The sequence below is a fragment of the Myotis brandtii genome, unplaced genomic scaffold (genome assembly GCF_000412655.1).
Source record: "Myotis brandtii unplaced genomic scaffold, ASM41265v1 scaffold240, whole genome shotgun sequence".
Lineage (NCBI taxonomy): Eukaryota > Metazoa > Chordata > Mammalia > Chiroptera > Vespertilionidae > Myotis > Myotis brandtii.
In genome coordinates this window covers 1170930-1181298 of record NW_005359064.1, presented here as the reverse complement: position 1 = coordinate 1181298, position 10369 = coordinate 1170930, and positions in this window count along the sequence as shown.

Sequence of the window (10369 nt, the reverse complement as noted above, 5' to 3'; positions counted from 1 at the left end):
TATGAAGTAGCAACGAAAATAATTTTATGGTTGGGGGTCACCACAACATGAGGAACTGTATTAAAGGGTCGCAGCATTAGGAAGGTTGAGAACCACTGACTAAGATAACATACCTTTTAAACATTTTTTTAAAAAAAATATATTTTATTTATGTTTTACAGAGAGGAAGGGAGAGAGATAGAGAGTTAGAAACATCGATGAGAGAGAAACATCGATCAGCTGCCTCCTGCACATCTCCTACTGGGGATATGCCCGCAACCAAGGCACATGCCCTTGACCGGAATCGAACCTGGGACCCTTCAGTCCGCAGGCCGACGCTCTATCCACTGAGCCAAACCGGTTTTGGCAACATACCTTTTAAATGTCAGAGGAATCTTCTTTTCCAGAGCCCTCCTGGCACACCTACTGTACCAGAGCACAAAACCACAGAACCCCTCATTGTTATATTGTTCCCTGAATCCACCTCTGTGTGCCATTAATGTTAATTATTATCTTAAAAAAATACATAGGATACAGTAAGAATGCCAAGGGCAGGCATGGGGAGGGTAGGTGAACACAAAGGTTAGGCATGGGGAGGGAAAATATCCTCTTTTTTTTTTTTTAAAGAATAGTTTATAGATGTTTAGAGAGAGAGGAGGGAGAAAGAGAGAGATGACCAGCTGTTTCCTATACACCCCCTATCAGGGATTGAGCTCGAAACCTGGACATGTGCTCTGACCCGGAATTGAACCAGCAACCTTTCTGTGCACAGGATGACCCCAACCAACCAACCGAGCCACACTGACCAGGGCCATTTTTTTTTCATCTTGAAAAAACCATTTACTTTATACCAAATAGTATTCCGTATTCCAACGTAAAATAAATATGTATCTTGTTTTACTTTTTATCCAATCCCAGGTATTTCCCTACTTTTCTTTCTCCCAACTCCTTAATCTACCACTGTTAGAAGTAAGGCGAGCCCCCAAAATCAGGGGTCCTGGTAGAACACAAAGCATACTCGGGAGCCAGACAGCAAGGCAACTGTCTTTACTCCTGCAGAAGGGTGCATACCAACAGAGTCTGGCAGCACGTCACTGAGCGGGCAGTCTGCTCAGGGTTTTATGCCTGACCAATGCCATCTGTCTCTCACTCTTGATTGGTCAGAGCTTAGGCTCACACTCTTGTGCAATTGGCTAATTTAAAGGAAAAAGGTAGGGGTTGACCTTTGCCCTTTCAAAATGGTGGCCCCCAGGGGAGCTGCAAGTCACGTGAGCCAAAATGGCAGTTTGTCTAAACTCCCTTTTTTGACAGAAAAGATTACTGGTTTATTGTCACACCACCAACGGATTTCATGTAATGTTCCCTATGTCTCCTCCTTTTAAGCTAATGTATAAACTAAGGTGCAAAACTGCCATCCTCTGGAGCGTTTTCTCAATCTGTTGAGATTTTGCTTCCTGGAAATGGTCATCAGTTTGGCTCAAATAAATTCATAAAACTTCTTTACAGGTTTTCCCTAGTCAGTGTGGCTCGGTTGGTTGGGCGTCATCCCATGCACCATAAGGCTGCCGGTTTGATGCCGGTTTGATCCTGGTCAGGGCACGTGCCCCAGTGTCAGGCTCCATCCCCAATGGGAGGCGTGCAGGAGGCAGCCATTGCTGTTTCACTCCACATCGAAGTTTCCCTCTCTCTCCCTCTCCCTTCCTCTCTCTCTCAAATTCAATTAAAAATATTTTTAGAAATTCTCTACAGGTTTGGATAATTCTTATGTTGACAAAGGGGCATGGCGTTTGCCTCAAAATATGCGTCTTTGGGATTTTGGTTACTTTAGACTGGCTAATTTTATGAAAGGTCAGACTTGGGAGGAGCTCTGAAAAACCAGTAGAAGCCACAATTTCTAGAGAACATTTACATTTGTAAGGGAATCTCCATTGTGAGAATGCCTCCCTATGTACCAGGCCTGCCTTTACAGCAACAGAGAAGGCGGAGTCTTAGGTCTGCATAACAATCTTACCCTTGTTTGCTGTGCTTCTCCTGGGAGCCTCTCATACCTGACTCTCCACCCTCAGCATCTCTTTTGTCTTCAGCTGAAAGTGGTATTTAAGGTGATGTCTTGATGCCTTCTAACATGTTGGCAAGTCACTCAATGTTCCAGGAGGCATACATGTTATTAAACTTTAATTTGTTTTCTTCTGCTAATCTGTCTCCTGTTATTATTGGTTATTGGTTCTTCCAGCTAGAAGAACCTTGATGGGTAGGTAAAATTTTTTTCCTCCCGGACACTATCTCTCAGAGACTAACCTGAAAAGAAAGCCCTAACCTTGAGTGAAAATGGCCAATGCATAATTTATAAATTCATCTGAATTTATAAATCACGGAATTTACAAAGTTATTAGCCACACATAGACCTTTCTTGCTCTGCCAATAAATCATGGAGACCACAATTTGAATGAATGCCTCATTCGAGAACTTGCTCTCAAATACTTTGTGACTTTCTAAAAAAAAAAAAAAAGATGAGGCAAAAAAGTTGTCCAGTAAAACACAAACTCATATATTCTCTGGTTTCTTTTTCCTTTTTTGCAAATGCTTTGTAAACCACAAAGCTCTTCATAAATAACAGGTTTTATTATTGAAAGATAAAAGCAACAATCCCGCTAATATACCTGTTAGAACTTTTTATACTGTGACAGAGAACCTAATTCAAATTGGCTTAAACAACAGGGGGACAGTTTGACTTAGAGAATTGAAAAGAGCTATTATTGCCCTGGCCCCTATGGCACAGTGGGTTGGAGTGTTGTCCTGTGTACCGAAAGGTTGCAGGTTTGGCAACAGATTGATGTTCTCACACATTGATGTTTCTCTCTTCTCTCTCTCTCTCTCTCTCTCTCTCTCGCTTCTCTTCTCTTTTCTCTCTCTCTCTCTCTCTCTCTCTCTCTCTCTCTCTTCCTTCCCTCCCTCCCTTCCTCCCGCTTTCTAAAATCAGTAAAAACATATCCTTCAGTGAGGATTAAAAATAAACAACTATTATTGCACTCTGTTTACTTCTTTTACTTCTTTATGCTTAAAAGTCTTCAGCCTTCTGTTTAGAAAAATTCTGAGTTCAAACTGAATTCATTAGGTCTGTTCAAATTACTGTTAAAATGCAGGGCATAATTTTAAATATTTATATTACTCTTCTAAATTATACCATATGTAGATATCAAATGACACATTTGAGTTATATATGCCTTTTATGCATAATAGAAAGCATAGAAATTGCACAATTTGTAAATACTTTAACCTGCAGTTTTTATCATTAGTGCTCTGGCTCCTCCTACTGGGCAGTTTGAATTATTGCAGAAGCACTTTGGCGATTATTCCAGGACCACTAAAGTATTTCATTGTATTGTAGTCAGATAATTTCTCAAAGGAATTGAGTAAAAAATAAATAAGTAGGAATTTAGGCTTACAATTTAAGCCCTTACTAAAGGTAATAATGGATTCCACAAGAGTTTTCCTAAGGTCGTTCTATGTTAGTTGAAGGCATGACGTCAAAGCATTGTGAAAACAATTCCAAGAAGTCAAGACCATGGGTTCTTTTTTCTTTTTAAAAAAAACATATTTTTATTGATTTTAGAGAGGAAGGGAGAGGGAGAGATAGAAACATCAATGATGAGAGAGAATCATTGATCAGCTGCCTCCTGCACGCCCCACACTGGGGATTGAGCCCGGCATGTGCCCTCAACTGGAATGAACACAGGACCCTTCAGTCCGCAGGCCGAGCTCTACCTACTGAGCCAAACCAACTGGGGCAAGACCATGTGTTTCTTTATCCAGCTCTCCTATGAGCTATCCCGACCTGGGGAACAATACTAAAGAAAGGAACAGAGTGTGACTTTTGAACTCCGCACCCCAGAATTTTTTATAAAGTTGAGCAGCAGATATTTGAAGGTTGTGTTCAATTTAACAGCTTGGAGTGTGGGTAATTTGTGTAGTGGATTAAGAACAACCCATATGTTTTACAAGTGCCAAGCAGATGGTTGGGCTGCCTTCATTTTTGTGAAAAATAAAAAGGTTATGAAAACGTTAGACTGAATGAATGGTCACCCAGGCTGTTCCATCCAGCATCATTCTTGGTATTCAGTTTATGCACAATCACTTAACACTCCTATTGGCTTTCTAATGGGGTAAGTTAATTTGGGATTAGTCATGGGGAAGATGGAGAAGAGAAGTGACAAAGGAACCAATATTTAAAGAGCCAAGGGTCAGATCATCCAGTTTCTCATTAAGTTTGATCATGTGAGAAACGACTGCTGAGCAGAAGTGGAAGACAGCCACGCAACCATCGGCCGGCCTCCTGGGAAGAGATGCTGCACCGAGAAGAAAAACAGCAGCGACATGTTCCTATCGGTGGTGATGAATGAGGGAGGGGTTGTTACATGCAGAGTAAGAAGTAAGTGCTGTGAAGTTTCCTACAAATGAAACCAATACATTAAAAAAAACAAAACACCTCAAATAAACTTCAAGGTAATCTTGAAGAAGAAAACAAAGACTGTGGCCACAGGCTCATCCCCAATCAGCAGCAAATGGATGGAATTATCACGACGGGTGTATCCACCCCATGGCCGCAGAGGCGCAGCCTGTCATGAAGCACATGGCCATTCCCTACCTCATAAAACTGAAAGAAGCGAGGAGATGAATGGGATAGAAGCCAAGAGGCCTGCCCCTGCCCGGGGAGCATAACACCTAAAAGACAAGCAGAGGAAGAGATGCTTACAAATATTCTGAGGACACTGACATTAGGGGCCACAGAAGCCGAAAGGAAGGAGAAATTCAAGAAAGAGAAAGTGATTATTATTAATTTATTATTTTAATTTCATTTTATTTATTTATTTTTTAGGGTGGGGGTAATGGGGAGAGATCAACCAAAGGACTTGTATGCATGCATATAAGCCTAACCAATGGACACAGACACCAGGAGGGTGAGGGCATGAGTGGGGGTTGGAGGGCATATCTATATCTATATCTATATCTAGATCTAGATATAGATATAGATATAGATATGAAGTTGATTTCAGAGAGGGAGGGAGAGGGAGAGAGAGAGAAACATTAATGAGAGTCATTGATCGGCTGCCTCCTGCACGCCCCCTATTTGGGGATCAAGCTGCAACCTGGGCATGTGCCCTTGACTGGAATTGAACCCAGGACCTTTCAGTCCGCAGGCCAACACTCTATCCACTGAGCCAAACGGGCTAGGGCTTATTTTATTTTTTTAAGTTACAGTTTACATTCAATATTATCTTGTATTAGTTTCAGGTGTACAGCATGGTAGTTAGACAATCATATAAAGTATTTTACAAAGTGTTCTCCTGGTATTTCCAATACCCACCAGGCACCATACATTGTTATTACAGTATTATTGACTATATTCCCTATGCTGTACTTTAGATCACCATGACTATTTTGTAACTACCAATCTGTACTTCTCAATCCCTTCAGTCCCCCAGCCCCCCACCCCTCTGGTAACTAAGAACATAACCATTAAGAAAAAAAGTTAACTGGTGAAATTAGAATAAGGTCTACACCTTAGTTAATAGTGTTGTACTAATGTCAAATTCCTGATTTTGACAATTTTACTATAGTTATATAAGATGGTATCATTAGGGAAACTAGGGAAAGAGTACATGGTAATGACTAATTTTGCAATTTCCTGTCAATCTAAAATTAATTAAAAATATAATGTTTAAAAATTTACCACAGTAATACTTAATTACTGAGTACTAGCTATGTGCCAGAATTGTTACAGGAAGTATACAGATACTCATGTAATCCTCACAGCAACCCTATGAAGAAGTTACCATCCAGTATTATCCCCACTTCTCAAATAAAGACACCTACCAAGTGAGCACAGAGCTGGGAAATGGTCAGGCCAGGATTTGAAGTGGTACAACTTGGCTTTAAGGACCACATTCCTGACCACTATTGAGACAATCCGTACTGTTGCCCATGAGACAGTCTCATTTTTAAGGGCCAGCTAGACTCTGAGGGTTATTTCAGGGGTCCCTGGGCCCCAAAGGGTCTCTGGGTGCTCAGCGCTATGGAGACATCAAGCATGCTGATGCTCACCCATCCACTGGGCTTTAGCACAATGGGCTGTTGGTGACTTTGAAGAGCAGAGTCCTTGCGGAGCTGTGGTTGGGAGCCAGGCGGCAGTGAACTGGGAAATCAGCCTGAGGGGTGCGAGCAGAGATAGCAAGTGTGAAAGGATCCTTCAAAAAGAGGAGCTGCAGAGGAGAGGGTGGGCTCCAGCGGGGTCAGAGGAGAGCTTTCCCAACATGTGGAGATCGAGCTGACTTAGGTCCAGGGAACAGGCTAGTCTAAGCTGAGGGGCCAGCTTGAATATATAGGAGAGGAAGGGAGAAATTGGATGGATCATGTCTGGGGTGACAAGCAGGGACTTCCATCCAGGGCACACTTAGGGCAGACACCCACCTCAGTGCCTGATGCTGTGTGTGTGGCAGAGGCGGCATCTGAGAGTGAGGAGCAGCAGTCGGACCTTGAGGAGACGGCCTGTTGTGTGAATGTCTCATAGTTCTGTCCCAGCCTGGCGGAAGGCAGACAGATCCAAATGTAGGTTGGCCCAGTTAGCTTTGGCTTCATTTTCTTTCTAAACCATTTTCCTACCTTATTTTCATGATTCCCCTTCAGGTACCCAATGCCCTCCTCCTCCCAGCTCTCTCCTGCTCAATCCAAGGCAAGACCTAACACCCAGTCATTTGTGAATGATTATAAATTGATGGGAACCCAAACTAACAAGTTACTTATACTGAAACCCGTTGCTTTGAATTATGGAATGAAAAGCTGTTTTCTGAGTTAAATTTTAACAAGTTGGTTGGAGATCATTATTGGGCTGCGGAGCCCCTGAGGTAACCATGGGCTTAACTAGCTGACCCTAAAGGGTAAAGCTGATGACCTCTAAGGACAGACAGGTCTGAGGCACAGAGACCATAATCTTCCTCAGAGACTCAGAACTAGAGTCAGCTGAGGGGTAGCATTCTTTGTCTTTAAAAAAACCTACGTTCTTTAATATAATGGAATGCACCCTAGTTTAATCACAGCATTTGTTGAACTGTATCTGGAGTAGCATCAGAAAGGTCTACAATTTTTTTTTTAAAGAAAGAGATCTGGTAAAATTAGGGTTTTTATTGTTAAGCCCATGGAACAGAGCTAACTGGTTCATAAGTAGACCACTCATCTGTTCACCCTGCTAAAAATACAAAGGCAGGTTTCTAGACCCCTTTTCAGTGATAATGCATTGAAATGAGACATGTTTTAGGTTTGTGTGTGTGCAGGCAATTCAACATTTCCAGTAATTGCCTGTCACTATCAGACATTTACAAGAGGCAGCCAAGGGTTTAGGAAGCCATAACCGATTGGGGCAGCTGGCAATGCATGCTTCACTATGTACAGTCCCCTCCTATGAGACGGTCCCTTTTGGCTTTTGGATACACTGTTCCTCAGGTCTGCCTTGCCACTAGTGAACAGCCTACTCATTCCTGGAGGCCAAGGAAGAAGATGCCTCCACTTTCCAGCTTCCCCAACTGGCCTTGGCTCTACCTCATCTGCTCCCCAGGAGTGAGCATCATCCGTTCTTTCATGACAGAAGCTGTCTCGTTCTCTTGGGCCTGTTTCTGGCACCTGATGAACTTCTTTAAAAATAGATATATATTTTTATTCATTTCAGAGAGGAAGGGAGAGGGAAAGATAGAAACATCAATGATGAGAGAGAATAATTGATCAGCTGCCTCCTGCATACCCCACATTGGGGATTGAGCCTGCAACCCGGGCATGTGCCCTTGACCGGAAAATCATACCTAGGACCCTTCAGTCCACAGGCCAATGCTCTATCCACTGAGCCAAACCGGCTAGGGCTTGATGAACTTCTTAAGGGCAGTGACAGAAGTATTTATCTTGGTTGTATCCCCTATAGCACCTAAGCACAGAGCCTTGAATAGAGCAACCATGCAATACATTTCATGGTTCCTGCTGACTACAGTATTGGAATCTAAAGAACAGGCTGAATGTCATGTCCTGTCCGAATATATTTGCAGTCTGTGGGCCTAGTTGTAACTTCCAGGCAATAAATAATCTATCTGACAAGCATTTTCTCTCTTCCTGGTAATGTAAGTCACTCATGAAGAAACAAAAAAAAAAAAACAACCAACTAATTTTAGGTAGTTTGCTTTATAGCTAGAAACAAACAAGACTAATCTCTTTGCTTTGTTGTCATCAACTAATATTCACTCAATTTCAAAATGCAGAACTTCAAAACCATTAAACTGCCTACCAACTTGAAATAGTACTTTTAAGATCCAGAAGGTGAAAAAGAAAAGGGAGATTTGTACATACAGAATAATCCTGTTATATCCCCACTATATTCAAAGTCATTGAATCCACTATTAATTCTCCATGAAGGTGAATTTCAACTAAGTTTATTATCAAGTTTGCAGATCGAAAATATGATTTTTAGCTATAACAAAATCTACAGAACTTGGAGTCTTCAGGGATTTTTATTTGTACTTTCTTGGATTTTGTTCCTCTCCTACAGGGATAATCAACATTCATTTTACACCTATATCTACTCATCTTGGTTTTTTGAGAATCAGATGAAACACTAAGACAATGAGCTATAAAAACATAATGTATATTTACAACTGTTTAATAGAGTTCCCTTTAAAACTCAAGAGAGAAGAAATTGAGTTTCAGCTTATCACACAATGGGCTATTTAGGGTCATGATATAGGCAAGACAGGCCACCAGTCATGAGAAGCATACACAAAATGGATATTGAATAACCAGTCCCTAAAAAATTATAGAGGACAATAGTATAGAAACTAAAAGTCCTAGTCCTACTGTCACAAAATCCTAACTAGAGAAAAAACATACAACTATACTGGAAAGCCAGAGAACAAAAATGTAGTCAAACTCAAGAACCATATAAACCACACTAATACTTGTTGCAAAGTCCTACCTTTAATCCCAAGATCACTCTACTGAACAAGATGGTACTTTTGTTAACACCACAGCTGACAGGCACAAATGCAGGAGCTAAGATTGAGTCTAAATATGAACCAGACCACAGATTACTGAACTAGTCACAAATGCCCATGGCAAACATTTTTTTTTTCTTTTTAAACTCATCTTTGAGGATGTTTCCTGAGACCACTCTTGATAGCAAGTACTCTAGCAGTCAGGAAAAGGCATCATTAAACAGAGGGATTTGATACAGAGAACTAGCCACAGAGTTGTTAAAATGCTAAACCGACAAAGAGAATACTGAGGTAACTCAGTGATCAACAACTAAAGGAAGCAACTGATACTCCCGGGACTGGGGGACAAACAGGGAGGAGTGTTGCCAAAACGTAGGAGCTAAGGAGGATCCTGCAGGCTGGCCTAAGCTCTGAGGAGGGGTGTGGCATGGCAGGTGCTCAGATCTCGAGCAGGAGCAGGACCTGGAAGGGACATGGACTGAAATGAGCTAACAGGTGCTGGGATGGCCTGGGTATGTGGCAGATAACACGCTGACTAGCCCCATTGCTCTGGTATGTCCAGTGGGGTGCAGTGACGCTGAAGCTAGGGGGTCTGTAGGAAGCTAGAGCCAGCTGTAGGGTGTTACCACAGGGGCTGATGGGAAGGAAAAATGGCAAGCAAATCCCTTCTTTTTCTCCTCCCCAGTCCTTGGTTTCTCCGATCAGGTCTTACAGAAGAGCAGGAGGGCCTGGAAAATCTGAGTCCCAGCTCTGAAAGCAGACAGCAGAGCCTAGCAGTGGTTCTCAACCTTCCTAATGCCGAGACCCTTTAATACAGTTCCTCATGTTGTGGTGACCCCCAATTTCATTGTTACAAATTGAACATAATTAAAGCATAGTGATTAATCACAAAAACAATATGTAATTATATATGTGTTTTCCGATGGTCTTAGGCGACCCCTGTGAAAGGGTTGCGACCCACAGGTTGAGAACCGCTGGCCTAGAGGGTAGGCATGGAGGTGAGATAACAGGTAAACAATCAGCACAACCCATGGCTAACTGTTAGATGATGAAAGGTACATACATTAGAAATTCTGTGCTCACTTTGGTGGCATATACACTAAAAAAATTTTTTTCTTGAGGACATTATATATGTTTGACCATTTAAAAATGTACAATTCAGTGTCATTAAGTACATTCACATTATGGTGCAACCATCACCATCATCCAGCTCCAGAAGTTTTAATCTTTTTAAAAATTTTTTTATTAAGTTATTACATGTGTCCTTATCCCCACATTACCCCCTATCCCACCACTCATGCCCTCACCCCCGTTGTCCGTGTCCATTGGTTAGGCCTATATGCTTGCATAGAAGTCCTTTGGTT